Source organism: Microcaecilia unicolor, chromosome 10, assembly GCF_901765095.1.
Source record: "Microcaecilia unicolor chromosome 10, aMicUni1.1, whole genome shotgun sequence".
In the NCBI taxonomy this organism is placed as follows: Eukaryota; Metazoa; Chordata; class Amphibia; order Gymnophiona; family Siphonopidae; genus Microcaecilia; species Microcaecilia unicolor.
The window spans coordinates 142,542,366-142,561,486 of record NC_044040.1 but is presented as its reverse complement, the minus strand read 5'-3'; positions in this window follow the sequence as shown (position 1 = coordinate 142,561,486).

The window sequence follows — 19,121 nt, the reverse complement described above, 5'->3', positions numbered from 1 at the left end:
ATCTGGACCAGGCGCCTTCCAGGTTCAGCCCTACTTCTCTTGACAAGAATATCTCCTGGGCCCTGTGTAAGGAGGGCAGCACAGGGCTGCTCCTGTGACTGATTGCTTGGACTATGAGCAGTGCAGCGGTGCTGAAGTGTGTGTGTGTGTTTTTTTTTTTCTTCCCTCCCCCCACCTCTTAGCTTCTGGAGGTGTCTGTCAGTTCTTTTGCCAGCGGGGGAACATTAATATACTATAGTTGCCTGGGTGGCGCTGTGTTCTCGTATGGCTACTCGAGGTTCAAAGAAAGAAGCAGAAAAGATTCGAGGAAGAGGCTTAAAGATGGCAGAGAAAAGTGCACCTCCCTCACCTACCGTAGGTTCTGCCTGGGCATCAGAAATAGTCACAGAGGTCTGTCAGGCCATGGAACAGACTTTGGAAGCACAGTTGCAGCAAATTAGATAAATTGGATGGAATGGAACACCGATTTGCTACTTTCTCCAAGGATCTTCAGGAGGTTCAACATTGGAAACATGGAAACTATGACGCAAGAATTCTCATTGGACATTAAGAACCTTCAAGATAAGGTTGTTTCCTTGGAAGAAAAAGTTGATGACTTGGAAAACCGTTCCCGTAGGAATAACCTAAGACTGGTTGGATTATCGGAATCTGTGCACGATGCGGAACTATGTGGTTTTCTGGAAGCTTGGTTCCCTAGGGTCTTACATTGGTCCATTGGTAATCGTTTGGGACCCAGTCAATGTGCACATTCTATATGCAGGGGGCCAGCTGTACTTTGATGATGTAAGAAAGTACAGCTGGCCCTCTGCATATAGAATGTGCACATTGACTGGGTCCCAAACGATTGCCAATGGACCGCCCCAGGATAGTCATCTTTAGACTGCTTCATTATCATCATAACATGGAGATATTGTCAGCACTTAGAAATGGTAAAACCCTGGAGTACAAAGGACGTAAGATTTTGTGTTTTCACGACTATTCTACCAAAGTTTCTCTTCAACGCCGGCAGTTCTCTCCGCTTTGTGGCCGCCTACATAAACTGCATGTATGCTTTAGCTTGTTATATCCGGCAAAGTGAGGATTCATCACAATGGAACTTTTCAATATTATGATACAGTTGAAGCGGCACAAGTTTTCGTGGCTCAGCTGGAACATGATAGGCCGAGCACCTCCAAATGACTTACGAGTTCTTAGTATTATACCTGGGGCCTCTCTGACAATGACTGAGAGGATGGGGGGAGTGACATTTTTTTCCCTAAAGGCAGAAGTTCTGCTGTTTGTTTGCACTGTTCTATATGGTTGGGAGGGAGTCTGGGAGTCATTAGATTTTTTTTCCTTTTTAAGTTATGAGTTGGGGTCTGCAGTTGGGGGTATGGAAGTCATGCACCTCATGGTGCCCATTTGGAGAGGGGAGGGGTTGGGGGGAAGGGGAGGGAGGAGGAGTGGGATGGATGGGGATTTTTTTGAGAGGGCTGAGAGGTTAGATTTAGGCAGGGAACTCCAGATTGTCAAATGGGGGAATATGCAACAGAAGATACTATGGTTGGAGTGGTGGGGATACTGGCTGGGATGCCCTTATCACTCTCTTAGAGTGGTTATCAACTTTCTGTATCATTTATACAATGCTATCACCTGTGCTTTTTTATAGGAAAAAAGGTACCGGTACTCCTTATGGGTGGGGTCACTATCTATGGCTCTGCCCCTATGGTAGCAACACCTGCACTAGCCACACCCCTTATACCAGCCGTGGCACATATAAGCAGTATCATTGAAAATACTATTATAGGAGAAACAGGAAACTATATTAGAGGAAGGCGGGACACTGAGAGGGAAGGGAAGGCTAGAGGAGACAAGCCTGCTGCTTTCACTAATGCCGCTGCTGGCACTGTGACTTCAGGTAAAAAAATAAAAGATTTAAACGCAGGGCTGTCAGGGAGCTGAGGGTCAGCAGGTGAGCCGGCCCGTGTACCAGCATAAAAAAAAGCACTGGCTATCACGTAATGCCCTTCAAAACTGTCACTTGGTATATGGGAGGCATTTCTTCCCCAATTAAGAGTCAGAAAATACTTCACGCACTAAACCAACAGAAGGTGTCCACAGCCCTCCTCCAAGAAACAAATCTAGATGCAAAGGAAAATCAAAAGCTGTGCCGTTGGTGGGTTGATTCTTATTTTGATTTTCTGATGAGGGCCAAAAAGGCAGGAGTCATAATATTAGTTCGGAAAGGGATCCAGCTAGTTACCCACAAAATTGTTCATGATGAGGCTGGGTGTTTTTTGTTAGTTCATGAAACTGTTGAACACCAACCACTGCTCCTGTGAAATGTTTATGCACATATTACTTATAGCAAAGCCTTCTAAAAGCAAATTCTTCATCATATTCAAAGTTTTGATGGGGTTCCTTTTTTGATAGGAGGAGACTTTAACAAAGTGGGGGACCCGGGATTAGAAAGATCTCAAGGGATAGTGAGTGGATCCTGTTGTGACTCTCGGGGTATTTCAATGTTGAGTGAAGTTTTGGATTTGGTGGATGTTTGGCACACCTTGCACCCGGTAGAACGGGATTATATTCATCTGTCTAGGGCATACGCCACCATGTCCAGGATAGATTACATTTTCATTTTGCATTGTTCATTTACAATGATACAGGCAACGGAGATTGGGCCCATCATGCTATGGTATCTGCCTGCTTGGAGTTCCCTGGGGCGTCTCCACGACATTATCAGTGGAAGTTCCCTATTCAGCTTTACAGGGATGGGAGATTTTTAGACTTTATTTCACTGAAATATCAGATGCTTAAGGAAACGAATGCTGCCCATGTGGATAGCCCTGTTTATACTGGGATACTGTCAAGGCAGTGCTTAGAGGAGAGATTATAGCCTATGTTAGCCATCAAAAGAAGGTCAAAGACAGGGAACTGCTTCGGTTGGAAAGGGAGGTAACACGTCTGAGAAGTCTTTATGGAATCCACCATAATGTACAGATTAAAGTTCAGCTTTTAGAGTTGCAACATACTCTAAATGAATTAATTCATCACAATACCCAAAAATCATGCAGTTATTTTCACTATCAATTATACAAGCATGCAAATAAGAGTGGTAGATTGCTAGCCTGATTGGTTCGTCCCCATCAGGGTCCATTTAAGATTGATGCCCTGTACTCTTCCACTGGGGATTTGGAAAATAAGGACATTCAAAACAACCACATTATGAGACTACTATGCCCATCTGTATTCATCCCCTGACCCTCCTCCATTGGAAAGCTCTATGTACCTTTCTGGTTTGGATCTTTCATGTTTGGATCCAGACAGTTTGGCTATGTTAAAGGCCCCTTTTGAGGCAGAGGAGGTATCTTGGGCTATACAAATGTGACCCTTCAGTAAGACTCCTGGACCTGATGGCTATAGAGGAGAATTCTATAAGATGTTGAGGGGGAAGTTGTACTCCCGCTGACTTCTATGTTTAACATTATAGTAGAAGAGGGACAGTTGCCTGAATCTCTGCTGCTAGCCCAGATAGTCGTTTTGCCGAAACCAGGTCGAGAATCATTAAAAGCGGAATCATATTGACCAATCTCATTGCTCAATTATGAAGCTAAATTACTTGCAAAAGTTTTGGCAAATCATTTATCTCGTATAGTTCCTGATATGATTGAAGAACCTCAAGTGGGTTTTGTGCAATGCCGCAATATTACCAAAAATGTGAGAAAGATTCTTGCTACTCTAGAGTTCACAGCCGATCTAGATGTTCCCTCAGTGCTGATCAGTTTTGATGCTGAAAAGGCCATTGGCAGGGTGGTGTGGGACTTTTTGTTTGGGGTATTGGATGCTTATGGCATACAGGGGTTTTTTCAGGAAGTGATAAGGGCTTTGTATTTTCTTCCGCAAGCTGGATAACACATGATCCCATTTTTGTTTTGTGAGAATGCTCCTCCACCCTCACCCCTCATTACCTGAGTCCCTATTCAAAGTAACAATTTGCATTCACCAAGTGTTGGTGAATGAATTGCTTTCCTCCCCCTTCTCAATATACCATAGTACTAGGCAGGGCTACCCGCTCTCACCACTTTTGTTTGTCCTTACTTTGGATCCCCTCCTACATAACATTCAGAGGAACCCAGACATACAAGGCTTTCAATTAGGCACAGATACTTTTAAAATAGCAGCATTTGCTGATGATTTGTTGGTTCATGTGATTAACCCCTAAGTATCCACAGGGGCCTTATTAGAATGCATGACTGAATTTGGGAATTTTTCAGGCTTTAAGTTAAATCTTGACAAATTGGAGGCATCGCAAAGAGCAGAGGGTTAGGGTGGGGATTGGCAGGAACATTATCAGTTGAAATGGGCTGGTGAATCTTTTTGATATTTGGGGGTGTTGTTGGCTATGGAGACTTTGAGATTATATCGTCTGTACATTGATAGGTTATTAAAAGACCCCAAGCTTCATTTTGAGAAATGGAGTCACCTACCTCTATCTAATGGGCAGGATAAATTTCTTTAAAATGATTATTTTCCCACACTGGCTCTATGTTTTGCAAGTTTTACCATTGTGCCTTTTGCATAAAGATCTCCAGCAGTTAAATAGGATGTGCAGAAAATTGTTGTTGGGGGGCGGGGGGGGGGGGGGGGGGCGGAGAAACTGAAAATGCATCTACAATACCTTTATGATTACTGGCCACAAGGAGGTTTAGGTTTATCTTGTCTTAGGCGCTATAATCAGTCTTGTCTTTTGAGACATCTTAGGGATTGGTTGTTTGTTGCTGAGCAGTTTACTCCCACACTATGGGAAAGGGAATTGTTTATACCTTGGCATTTGAATTTTCTTTTGCATGCCCAGACACAGAGTTTGCCTCGTTCTTGTCGTGGGAGTGTATTGCTGCAGCCATAGAGGGATGTCTGACAGGCTCTTTTGAAGTGTTAGAATCAGAATCTGAGTGTTAGTGATTTATTGCCGTGTAGGGGTAATGCTGATTTCCCCCCGGGGCTGAAATTCAGGCAGTTTAAGATATGGGCATACACGGGCATTGTTTTCATTGAGCATTTTCTCAATAAGGAATGTGTTTTTTATTCTTTTCAGGATTTACAGCATAGGCTTTCACTAACTCACACAGACTATTTTGCTTATCGGCAGGTGCATCACTATTAAACTAGTCTAGAACATGGGGCTGTGCAAACGAGGCTAGGTCAGAAAATACGAGATTTTTTGCAGGAAGATGCTTTTTGGCCAAGTTTCTGTATCAGGTCTACATAGAGCCTTGGTTTCTCTTCTCCCTCCTCAAGAGTATGGTCCTCTTAAATAGGCTTGGAGTAGGGATCCAGGGTACGACCTGCAGAGGGTAGATTTTCAAAAACTGATTAAAGCTATTCCAAAGCAGGTTGGAAATGCTGAACTTCAGGAGAGTCAATATTGAATACTCCACAGGGCATATATATCACAACATCAGGCTGCTAGAGCAGGTTGGGTGCCTGTTGGTCAATGTTCCAAATGTCAGTGGAGGGGGGAGGAATACCTTTTTTCATGCTTTTTGGTGATGTGGTGGCATTCAAACATTTTGGAGGTTGCTTCATCACTATTTAGGGATTCGTTTTGGTCATTGTGTAATTTTTTCCTAGAAAGGAGTCTTGCTGAATAAATGGGAGGCATATGGGATCTCGGACAAAAATGTGTGTTTATTTCTGAGTAAAGCCTATGTATTGGGGAAGAAGTGCATACTTAAGTATTGAATGCAGGAGGAGCCCCCCTCTTTTTGGTATTGGAGAAATAGACTGCATGCCCTTATGTTGTGGGAGGCAAGGGTTGTGGCGAATTCTCCAAAGGGCAGAAAGACTTTCATGTCTGTCTGGAATTGCTACCTGCAAAATATCCCCCATAAAGCAAGAAGTGCAGTATTGAGTAGATTTCAGAGTGTTTCCTAAGTTGGTATGGTTATATTGGGGGTTATTTTAGGGGTTCTCTGCTTGGTTAGGGGAGGATGGGTTGGGAATACTAGATATTATTCTAGCAAAGATGATCTGTGGTCATAAGAGTCCAGATACCGGGTCATCTTAGTGTTGGCTTAAGTTCAGGGTGTGGTAGGGTTGGAATGGGGAGAGGGGTGATTTTGAATGCAAATTGTTACTTTGAATAGGGACTCAGGTAATGAGGGGTGAGGGTGGAGGAGCATTCTCACAAAACAAAAATGGGATCATGTGTTATCCAGTTCTTTGTTGTCTTTGATTATTATAATGTTATGTTTGATTGAAGTTCTTGTCTTGATACTTAGTTGTTAGATGTTGGATATGTTTGATCCTGAATTAAAATCGTTAAAACTTATGCCTGTAAAATGTATTGGATACGTTCCTGTCTAAATTAATTCTGAAGAGTATTTCTCTAGTTTGGCTAGCAGATGGTGCATGTTTAAAGCTGTTACAGAGGACTGAATTCTCTTTCTTTTAGTTGGCACACAGATAATAGGCAGTGAAACTTTACTGTTCTGGGCTCTGATTGGCCTGGAGTTTGAAATTACCCTGCAGATGCTGGCTGTTGCTTCAGTTTCAGCCTGGGAGAAGAGAGAAAGAGATCTCTTTGCTGAAGCTCTGTGAACAGATATATGTCCTGATCTTCCCAGGTACTTTCTAGGAAGTATGCAAATGTTTAGTTAGTTTTCTAATTGATCCATTTTTCAGTTACTTGTTACTGTTTGCTATTTGCACATTTTCTTTTTGTCCGCTGTTCCAAATTCTGAGAATAAACACATTTGTTTGTTCGTTCTGCCTGTCTGGACTGATAAAGAATCCTGGTGGTATGTGTGTTGGGTTTGTGAGTGCTTTCTGGAAACTGTGGGACCACTGGGAGTGTGGCTCCAGTAACCTAGAAATCACTAGGGATAATTGGAGAGCGGGAGACTTGCTCAGAGGCGGTTGTGACCCTGTCGGTGGGAGGAGGGTGCTAGTGTAGAGGACAAGCGGCAGGTGCAGACAGACCTGAGCTGAGCTGGGGACAGACCTTCTAAGTGACTGTAGGGTAACACCAATCGGGTGGCTAGGCATTTCGTGACAGGAATGAACTAATTACATCTTTTAAAAAAATGAGAAACATTTATCAATAAATAGGTAATTAACCCCAGAAATCACTTACACCACTTTAGGTACCTGCAGGTTTTAGGCTATAGAACATGAAAAACTTAAAAGTTGTGAAAAAATTACATAGTCCCATTTTGTTGAGCCTATAGTACACAAAACTTTCAAAAATGAAAGTTGCCCCTCCAAACCTTTATAGCCTTTATCTCTGTAACATGTAATCCCACTTTTGGTACCTTTTCCACTCAGTGGGTCATATATATTTCTGTTGTGTGGTAGAAAATGTGAGTGCCTTGACATGGAAGCAGTGAAAATATTAGAGGTTTAAAATTATTCCGCCAATTTAAGACTTTGTAAAGATGAGGACTGGGAAAGAATACCAGGATGTGAGAACCTGTAAGCTCACCTCTTTGTAATCATGGTATTGTTTAGCAGCAATGGATGCAATTTTCACTTCAAAGTCCCGCTGCTCTTCTTCAGTCAATGCTGCATGTCTCCGGAGCTCTACATATGGCCATTCTTTGCCACATTTCTTACCGTTAATGTCAGCAGGACAATGGAATTTGATACAACCCTGTGAGTCAGATAAAACGGCATGACAACTCTAGTAGGCAATAATTTCTATACAGCAACATTGGGCTCATGCGCTCAACTGACTAAATTGTACAGTCAATTTACCCATGATGGGTATGATCACCAGGTTTTTATTTATTTTTTTTTATCCCTGCAATATTTCCATAGTGGTACATCTTATGATCTTGTATAAATGCTTATGTTGTTTAAAATATATAGCAGAATTAGAAAATTTTCAAAGAAGAGCAACCAAAATGATAAAGGGGATGGAACTCCTCTCATATAAGGAAAGGCTAAAGAGGTTAGAGCTCTTCAGCTTAAAAAAGAGATGGCTTTATGATTGGGGTCTACAAAATCCTGAGTAGTGTAGAATGGATAAAAGTGAATTGATTTTTCACTCTTTCAAAAAGTACAAAGATTAGGGAACACTCAGTGAAGTTACATGGAAATACTTTTAAAACAAATAGGAGGAAATATTTTTTCACTCAATGAGTAGTTAGGCTCTGGAACTGGTTGCCGGAGGATGTGGTAACAGTGGTTAGCGTATCTGGGTTTAAAAAAGGTTCTGACAAGTTCCTGGAGGAAAGGTTCATAGTCTGCTATTGAGACAGACATGGGGAAGCCACTGCTTGTCCCAGGATTGGTATCATGGAATGTTTCTACTATTTGGGTTTCTGCAGTTACTTGTGACCTGGATTGGCCACTGTTGGAAGCAGGATACTGGGCTAGATGGACCACTGGTCTGACCCAGTATGGATTTTCTTATGTTCTTATGTACTCCCTTGCAGTATTATGTTTCATGATAAGTGGCACTATGTTCAGTCTTACAGTTTCTGGATGGAATACAACTAGAGCAGTCATACATTTCTATAGGGTTATTTATTTATTTGGATTTAGCTCACATCTCTTTCAGTGGTGGCTCAAGTTCAGTAACTGTATTCTTGGTTTACTGGGATAGTAAGAGCCCACCCTGCCTTCCATCTCCTCTTACCGTGTCTAGCAGACTTTGACACCATCCTGTTAATGAAGCGGGACCAGCAGCATGTCCACATGACATTTCAACCCGGAACTGATCATCATCATCACCTGGAAAAGCAAAGTAGGAACTAAGAAGCACCCTGGTGGCAAAAATGTAATGGACAATCTAGGTATGAACTGTACTGTCAGGTAGAGAACTGAGCTACGAAACCACCCATTAGATTCTCAGGTCTTATGCCTTACCTTACATTGAGCAACTTACTTTTATAAGCAATACCCAAAATTCCTACTGCACTATAGATTTCCCAGCCATTATTCTCACTCTCTCCCTCTATGCCCACACTTCTGCACATAAATACAAATGCTGGTCTTTGGCCAGTAGGAGTCACCCAAGTTGCCGCTGCAGTCTTTGCAGCCACCTAAGACCTAAGTTTATCATCTTCATGATGCATAACGTCCTATCACTCCAATGATTAGGAGACATTTGAAGAACTCTAGTTTCCTGCTCTGTGAAGCAGAACAGAGATTCCCTAATTCTTCAAGGCATTGTACGCTCTCTCATACATGTGTGCATCCACATACACAGCACACACACACCATTAGGAGGAAATTTTATGGTTGCAGCTCATCAGTAGAATTCAAGAGCAATTACCAATGTCCAAGTTAAATCATTGCAATATGAAAAGGAGTTGGAAACAAAGGGCCAGATATTCAGCGCTACTTAACTGGCAAGGAACAGCTCCTGGCCACTTAAATAGCGCTTAGCCAGCTAACTGTTAATATTCAGTGCTAGATAATCACCGCTGAATATTAGTGCTTAATGGTTTAGTGTCACAGCTGTGGCCGTGCCCCTGCATCCAGACTTGCCTTTTTCTAGTGATCTGGTTCTGTGGCTCCTCCAGACTGCTTTGTCCCTGCATTGATGCATCTGCTGTCTGATGTGCCTGATATCCAAGCCTCACTTTGGAATGCCTGCTATCCAAGCCTCATTTCAGTTTATTCAAGCCTCATTCCGACATCATCAGCAAAGTCCTTTATAATGCACCTTGGAACTCTCATGCCTTGCCTTTACAAGAGGTCTCTTAACCTTGTCTTTGTGTTCCCTGTTTAGATCCAATTCCAGCTTGGCTTTGTTCCTGCATGCCTTGATGCCTGGCTAGCTTTATTCCTGTGAGTCTTGTCCCTGAATGTCTTGGTTTTGAACCATGTTCTTGAAAGCCTTGCTTTTGTAAACCTTGTTCTTAAATGCCTTATTCATGCCTGCCTTGATTTATGTCTGGCTTTATTCCTGTGAGTCTTGTCCCTGAATTCTTGTTCCTGTGTGTCTTGTTTCTGAACCTTTGTTTCTGAAAGCTTGGTTCTTGCTTTAGCCAAACCCTGCTCTTGGTGTCTGTTACAGTTTGACTCTACCTCTGGCTCCTGCTTTAGTCTAGCCCTGCTTTTGTCTCTTGCTTCAGTTATACCATGTTCTTACTTTCTGCTAAAGCCAAAGCTCTGTTTCTGCTTTCTGCAAAAGCCAAAGCTCTGTTCCTGATCCTGCCAAGCCAAGTCTGTTCCTGGTTCCTTGTTCCTGTTCCTGCCAAGCCAAGTCTGTTCCTGGTTCCTGTGGAAGGGCAGCTGCCAATAACACTAAAAAAGGCAATGGTGTGCCTTCTACTGTAAAAGGCTCCCTTGACCAGGACAAGCTGGAAAACTACTGACCAATTTCTAACATCCCTCTCCTGGTAAGACTTATAGAACAGACAGTCTGCTTCCATCCAATGACTGGCTAAATGAAAGTAACTGGCCAGACCCATGTCAATCTGGCTTTAGACACAGCTATGGAATGGAACAACATAGAAGTCTGTGTTTAGTTGGAAAATATAAATAGGAAAACCCCAAACACGAACTCAGTAAAATCAGGATCTTTAGATATACTGGGTATGACTCTGTGTGCATCTGTAGCTTCCCCCACAAATGTAAATGAGAAGTGCTGCATATATTGCATCTGCTAAAATATCATGAAGAGGGGCATTTTCGATATGATGTCTAAATCCAATTTTGGACGTTTTGCTGAAAACAAAGAAAATCAAGCAGCAAACACAGCAATTTTCAAACCAGAAAACATCTATCATTTTGTTTTGAAAATGGACATTTGCTTGATGTTTTGTAGACGTTTTGTGCTCAGTGCGTTTTTCTTTTGTGATCATTTTCGAAAAAGAACGTCCAAGGAAAAAAATGGACAAAACAAGCCATTGGGATGTATGGGGGTGGGGGGCAGCATTCTTAGTAGACTGACCACACAGACATGCCAGCAGAGCAGTGGGGCACCACAGAGGGTGCTGCGTGGACTTCACATAAAAGATCCCAGATACACATCTCACCATTACCACCTTATATTGTATGGGGAGCCCTCCAAAACCCACCAGAAACCTACTACACCACTACAAAAGCTCTCATATTTGCAGGTGTCACCTATATTTGGATACAGTAGGGTTTTGGAGGTTTTGGAGGGCTCACACTTTCCACCAGAAGTATAACAGTTATAGTGGGATATGGGCCTGGGGCCCTTATCTACAGTGCACCGCACTGACCACTAGGCTACTCAAGGGACCTGCTTGCTGCTCTAATAGGACTGGCAATAAGAGATTGGTATATAAAGCTCCTTTCACATCTTTGGGGGTTGGAAGGGGGTCAGTGCCTACTGGGTGGGAGGGGGGGGGGGTCATGCCTTAATTGCTCCAGTGGTCATTTAGGGCACCTTTTTTGACTAAGTCATGATTGAAATAGGTCTAGATCAAAACATCTAACTTTTAGCCCTGGATGTTTTTGCTTTGTTCTATTTTGGAAGAAAAATGTACACATTTTGGGAATGCCTAAATCCTGTTCCCATTTGGATGCACTGCTGATGAACTGCATTAAAAAAAAGTCTTAAAATGGGTTTTGAAAGTAGCGATTTGGACGTTTTAGACAAAAAAACATCCATCTGCCACTTTGTGCTGCTTTTTGGATGTTTTCCTGCTTTGAAAATGAGCCCCTAAATTATAATAATCTGAATACATGACTGATCTCTTATTGACCTAACAATCTGCTTTCTTTCTCTGTGATTTAGAAAGAAAACATTACTTCAGTTTCATTGTTATTAATAGGGCCCAATAAAATTGCTTAATATTTATTTATTGGGATTTATTAATCCCATTTATGATTAGATTCACCCACAAGGCCATGTACAGCAGATACAGCTTGACATAGAACTTACAATTTTGTTAACAGCATAACAATAGTAAAATAAGCAAATATAAGAATAAAGACAATGAATGAGATAAACTTGGAGATGGCAGCTTGAAACCTAGTAATAGGACTAACATGAAACAGTATCAGAAATATAAATATTTAATATCACTATTGTACAATCATGTAACAGAAATATGAAAAATGTCAGGGCAATACAAATGATACCATAATAGACAGCATAAAAGAACATTCAAATAACAGATATAATATGAAGTTCCTGTATTTTATGATTTTTGATTGATTAGTTTATGGATTATGCTTGTTTTGTAACCTGTTTATTTGTTTTATTTTAGAGCTGTAACGAATAGCATATTTTACTATTTGGCCAAATACGAAAAATGAAAAATATTTTTGGTCGAATAAAAATAGTGGGTATTGAGCTTTAGTTCCAATATTTTTATTGTGTTTTATAGACAATAACAAAATGACTAAAATAAATACAATTAGCCATCAATACGAAAAAAAAAATACAATAACAAGGCATCAGCTTACATGTTCAAGTTAAGAGTGGACACAGATTGTTGCTAAAACAATTCATAGTCGTCACGGGAGTGATACATATATTTAACTCTAAAAGAGATCATTTTGTAATTTGTCTAGTAAAGGAGTCCATTTTTTTTGTACTTAACAAGTGAGTTATGTTTTTCTGCTGCAGCATATTCATATTTAGCTAATATACATACAGAATTTCACCAAGTTAAATAAGTGACTTTGGTAAGATCTTTCCAACAAAAGAAGAGGGTTCTCAAGGCTTGATGTAATAGTGTGTCTAATAATTGTGCTTGGTATCTATCTAGTGGTGATTGTATCATTAGAGATCCAAATAAGACTATATCATATGATAAAACGTCTTGAATATTTAAAGTGGATGAAATTGAGTCCCATACAGAGTTCCAGTATTCTTGAATAAATGAACAAGAGTAAATAATGTGCTTAAGATTTCCAACATCCATTTCACATGTCCAACATTTATTCATATTATTTTTAGTTTCTGTCGTGTTCAACTTGGCGAGTTTAGCTGGAGTCCATAAAGCCCTGTGTGCCAAGTAAAACATGGATTGAGAGATGAACGCTGATTTGGTGGTGTGAGTGGTTTTGTATCAAAAATTTTCCCATGTTTTTTCATTTAGTTGGGCTTTTAGATCGTGTTCCCATGATTTCATGGTATTAGTTGGTGAGCTAAATTAGCTAATTGGAATATTTTGTACCATTTAGATGCGACTTTTTTGGAATTTATATGAGACTTATAAAGTTGCCAGCAGGTGGGGTAACATAGTAACATAGTAGATGAGGGCAGAAAAAGACCTGCATGGTCCATCCAGTCTGCCCAACAAGATAAACTCATATGTGTATACCTTACCTTGATTTGTACCTGCCTTTTTCAGGGCACAGACCGTACAAGTCTGCCCAGCAGTATTTCCCGCCTCCCAACCACCAGTCCCGCCTCCCATCACCGGCTCTGGCACAGACCGTGTAAGTCTGCCCTCCACTATCCTCGCCTCCCAACCACCAACCTCTCTTCCCCCACCTGCTCCGCCACCCAATTTGGCTAAGCTTCTGAGGATCCATTCCTACTGCACAGGATTCCTTTATGCATATCCCACGCATGTTTGAATTCCGTTACCCTCTGTCGTCTGTCCGTCAACCAGTTCCTAATCCAGTTCACCACTTCGGGACCTATCTTCAGCCCATCGAGTTTATTTAAGAGCCTCCTGTGGGGAACCGTGTCAAAAGCTTGCTAATATCTAAGTAGATTACGTCTATAACTTTGCTAAAATCTAAGTAGATTACGTCTATAGCAAGTCGATGGTTCAATTTTCCAGTTACCCAATCAAAGAATTCAATGAGATTCGTTTGGCACGATTTCCCTCTGGTAAAACCATGTTGTCTCGGATCTTGCAACTTGTTGGCTTCTAGGAAATTCACTATCCTTTCCTTCAGCATGGCTTCCATTACTTTTCCAATAACCGAAGTGAGGCTTACTGGCCTGTAGTTTCCAGCTTCTTCCATATCACCACTTTTGTGAAGAGGTACCACCTCCGCCGTTCTCTAGTCCCTCGGAACCTCTCCCATCTCCAAGGATTTATTAAACAAATCTTTAAGAGGACCTGCCAGAACCTCTCTGAGCTCCCTCAATATTCTGGGGTGGATCCCGTCCGGTCCCATGGCTTTGTCCACGTTAATTTACTTATATCTAAGGTGTTAGTTACACAATGTTTGAGTTGAATCCATTTATAATATTGAGAATTTGTGATGCCATATTTTATACATAATTGAGGAAAAGGAACCAAGAATGATCTTTTATAATGTCATTGAGGGACCAAATGCCAGCCTTTTTCCATGTAGACCAATTGATGCAAGAATTGTTAATTTTGAATTTTGGATTATTCCAAATTGGAATGTATATGGAATTTGTTAATGGATGTGTAACAACTGAATCAAGTTCTTTGAAGACAGTTTTAAGAGTTTCGAACAAAACATTGGAGTCTGTTGAGACCAAGGAAAGAAATGTGTAGGTGTGTCTGATTGCTTTAGATTTTCAAAATGGAACCATGATGGAGTGTTGAGTTGTTCCTTATCATACATAAATGCTGAGTTTTGTTTTAAGAGAAAAGATACATGATATTCATAGAAACTAGGAAAATTGACTCCACCTTTTAGTGAGCAGGCTTTCAGTTTTTTAACAGAAATTCTAGGTGTTTTAGTACTCCATAGAAATTTTATTAATTTGACTTCAATTTTCTTATACATTGAGGGATTTAGTAATACGGGGAGCATGCTAAGAATGTAATTAATCTTTGGTACTATCATCATTTTTATAGTTTCTAGCCTACCCCACCAATTAAGCCTCAAAGGGGACCATTTTTGAGTTAATGTTTCAGCAATATTAATTATATTATCAGAGTTATATTTAAGAGTATCTTCAATAGTGGGGCCAAAAATTACTCCTAAGTACTTGATTTGATTCTCATTCCATTGAAAGTTATATTGTTTAATAATATGTTTCAGATGAACACAGTTTATGGGTAAAAGTTCAGTTTTTGTGGTGTTTAATTTATAACCCGATATTTCAGCATACTTAGTGATTGAACCCAGGATGTGAGGTATTGAAGGAGAAGTGAATAATAGAACGTTGTCCACATATGCTGCTAATTTAATATTTCGTTGATCAATTTTAACACCATGAATAAGGGGATGTTGACGAATGGCTGTTAATAATGGCTCAAGAGCTACGTATATTAAATAATAATGGTGATAGAGGACAGCCCTGTCTGGTGCCTCTTGTTGGTGTAAAAGGTTTAGATATTACATCATTTATTTGAATATATGTAGTTGGGGAAGTATTCAAAACCTTAATTATATTAATTGAGTCTTTTGAAAAACCATACTTTGAAAAGATAAGGCCATTCTACACGATCAATGCTTTTTCAGCATCTAATCCTATTGAGGGGTCGGGGACACCTGCCTCGCTGACGCTAGCTCCCCGTGCCTGCAGGGTGCTTCGGGGACAGCTGGGTCGCTGAACATGCCTCCACAGCCTCCAAACCCCATCTCCCCCTGCCCCAAAACCTTGCTAGAGCCCGTTTCATCTCTCCCAGAAACGGGCCTTTTTTTACTAGTTGTATACATGTTATTCCTGGAATTGTGGATTTTTCCCAAGTCCATTTAGTAGTGGTTTATGGACTTGTCCTTTAGGAAACCGTCTATCCCCTTTTTAAACTCTGCCAAGCTAACCGCCTTCACCATGTTCTCTGTCAACGAATTCCAGAATTTAATTATGTGTTGGGTGAAGAAAAATTTTCTCCGATTTGTTTTAAATTTACTACACTGTAGTTTCATCGCATGCCCCTAGTCCTAGTATTTTTGGAAAGCATGAACAGACGCTTCACATCCACCTGTTCCACTCCACTCATTATTTTATATACCTCTATCGTGTCTCCCCTCAGCCATCTCTTCTCCAAGCTGAAAAGCCCTAGCCTCTTTAGTCTTTCTTCATAGGGAAGTCGTCCCATCCCCGCTATCATTTTAGTCACCCTTCGCTGCACCTTTTCCAATTCTACTGTATCTTTCTTGAGATGTGGTGACCAGAATTGAACACAATACTCAAGGTGCGGCAGAGCCGGTGGTGGGAGGCGGGGCTAGCGGTTGGGAGGCGGGGATAGTGCTGGGCAGACTTATACGGTCTGTGCCAGAGCCAGTGGTGGGAGGCGGGGCTGGTGGTTGGGAGGCGGAGATAGTGCTGGACAGACTTATATGGTCTGTGCCAGAGCTGGTGGTGGGAGGAGGGACTGGTAGTTGGGAGGCGGGGATAGTGCTGGGCAGACTTATACGGTCTGTGCCAGAGCTGGTGGTAGGAGGCGGGGCTGGTGGTTGGGAGGCGGGGATAGTGCTGGCCAGACTTATACGGTCTGTGCCCTGAAGAGGACAGGTACAAATAAAAAGTAGCACGTATGAATTTATCTTGCTGGGCAGACTGGATGGACCGTGCAGGTCTTTTTCTGCCGTCATCTACTATGTTACTACACGTATGCTACCAAAGGATCTGAGGTTTCTTGACCATGTATTAATGTATTAGAGAAAATTCTTGTGTTATCTGAAGAGGATCTCCCACTCATAAAACCGGTTTGATCTGGGTGTATGATTTTATATAAGAAATGTTGTAGTCTCTCTGCAATAGTTTTGGTGAATATCTTGGCGTCTAAATTTATTAAAGATAGTGGTCTATAATTTTGCACCATACTTGGGTCCTTATCAGGTTTCAATAATACTATAATATTGGCTTCGGTGAAAGAACCCCTGATGTTACCAGTTTCTATCATGTGGTTGAAGTAATCACATAAAATTGGGGATAATATGGATTTAAATGCTGCATAAAAATCAATCGGTAGACCGTCTGGGCCAGGAGCCTTTTTGTCGCCATGCTTTGGATAGCAATGTTAATCTCATCAACTGTAATCCTTTTTGAGAAAATCTCATTATCTTCCTCTGAAACAGTGGGATGGTCTAAGTTTTCTAAAAAAAAAAAAAAAAATCAAAGTTTAATGATTCAACATCAATTTCAGATGTATTTAAAGCTTTGTAGAAGGATTGGAATCTATTTACTATGCTTATATTGTTTGTTAGGAGAGCATCGTTCTCGTCTTTGATTAGAGAAATGGAGTTTTTCACTTTACGAGCTTTCAGATAGTTGGCTAGCCAGCTTATAATCGAAAGACAAAAACGCCTATATTGCGACCTAAATCGGGAGATAGGCGTTTATCTCCCAAAAACGAATAACGCGGTATAATCGAAAGCCGAACTTGGATGTTTTCAACTGCACTCCATCGCGGAAGCATACAAAGTTGACGGGGGCTTGTCGAAGGCGTGGTGAAGGCGGAACTGGGGCGTGGTTATCGGCCGATCAGAGATGGGCGCCTTTCGCCGATAATAGAAAAAAAATATGCGTTTTTAGCGAGAATTTAGAGCACTTTTCCTGGACCCTATTTTTCCACGAATAAGGCCCCAAGAAGTGCCCTAAATGACCAGATAACCACTGGAGGGAATTGGGGATGACCTCCCCTGACTTCCCCAGTGGTCACAAACCCCCTCCCACCACAAAATATGCCGTTTCACAACTATTTATTTTCACCCTCAAATGTCATACCCACCTCCCTGGCAGCAGTATGCAGGTCACTGGAGCAGTTATTAGGGGGTTCAGTGGACTTCAGGCAGGTGGACCCAGGCCCATCCCTCCCCTACCTGTTACAATTGTGCTGCTTAATGCTTATTAGTCGTCCAACCCCCCAAACCCACTGTACCCACATGTAGGTGCCCCCCTTCACCCCTTAGGGCTATAGTAATGGTGTAGACTTGTGGGCAGTGGGTTTTGAGGGGGATTTGGGGGGGCTCAACACACAAGGGAAGGGTGCTATACACCTGGGAGCTCTTTTACCTTTTTTTTTGTTTTTGTAAAAGTGCCCCCTAGGGTGCCCGGTTGGTGTCCTGGCATGTGAGGGGGACCAGTGCACTACGAATCCTGGTCCCTCCCACAAACAAATGCCTTGGATTTATTTGTTTTTGAGCTGGGCGCTTTCATTTTCCATTATCGCTGAAAAACAAAAACGCCCAGCTCACAAATTGTGGAATAAAACATGGACGTCTATTTTTTTCGAAAATACGGTTCGGTCCGCCCCTTCACGGACCCGTTCTCGGAGATAAACGCCCATGGAGATAGACGTTTTCCTTCAATTATGCCCCTCTAGGTGTCCTGCTTTATTACCTTCATAGTAGTATAATGTATTGTTGTTGAAAATATCTTTGCTGGCTTTAGTACCTAATAAAGTATTGTATTTGAGTTTGGATGCTTTAAGCTCTTCTAGTATGAGTAAATTGTTAGTATCATTTATATGCGCAATTTCTAAAGATTTTATTGTATTTTCTAATTCCAATATTTCTTTATTTAATTCTTTATTCCTAGAGGCTGTAAATGTTATTGTTTCCCCTCTGATAAAAGCCTTAAAAGCATCCCAAAAGTTATGCTAGAAGGTGTGACTTGGCAAGTTGAAGCGAAGATATACTTGCATCGCTTTGGAGATAATTTCTATGAAACAAGGGTTAGATAGCAGTGTAGAATTAAATCTCCAGCGAGGTCAATTTATTGATGTTTGGCTTATGCTGAGCTGTAGGGTAATATGTGCATGGTCAGATAATAAGATATTTCCAATTTCAGTTTTAAGGACGTCAGGAATCAAAGATGCCGATATTAAAAAGTAATCAATCCTGGAGTAAGAGTTATGGGGATTTGAATAGAATGTATAATTATGTTCTGTCTTATGTCTTGCTCTCCATATATCACAAAGATTGAATTGTGCAATTAAATCAAGAAGATTTTGTGTTGCTTTAGGGGGTTTATAAGCATATTTAGATTTTCTATCAATAGAGGAATTTAAAATGAGATTGAAGTCTCCACCTATGATACTAAGGTGTGTCTCCTACAGTTGCTAATATATCTGCTAGAGACAGAAAAAATTTAGGTGAATCTAAGTTTGGTGCATAAATGTTTAATAGTGATATTATTTTGTTACATATTTTTACATTAATGTTAGACCATCTGCCCATGTTATCATTTTTGTGAGAAAGTATGACTAAATCCTTATGTTTTTTTATTAGAGTTCCCTATTGCTGATGAAAAGATAGGAGGATAGAAATTATTTATGGAAATCTTATTAGCTTCAGTAACTGATAGGTGTGTTTCTTGT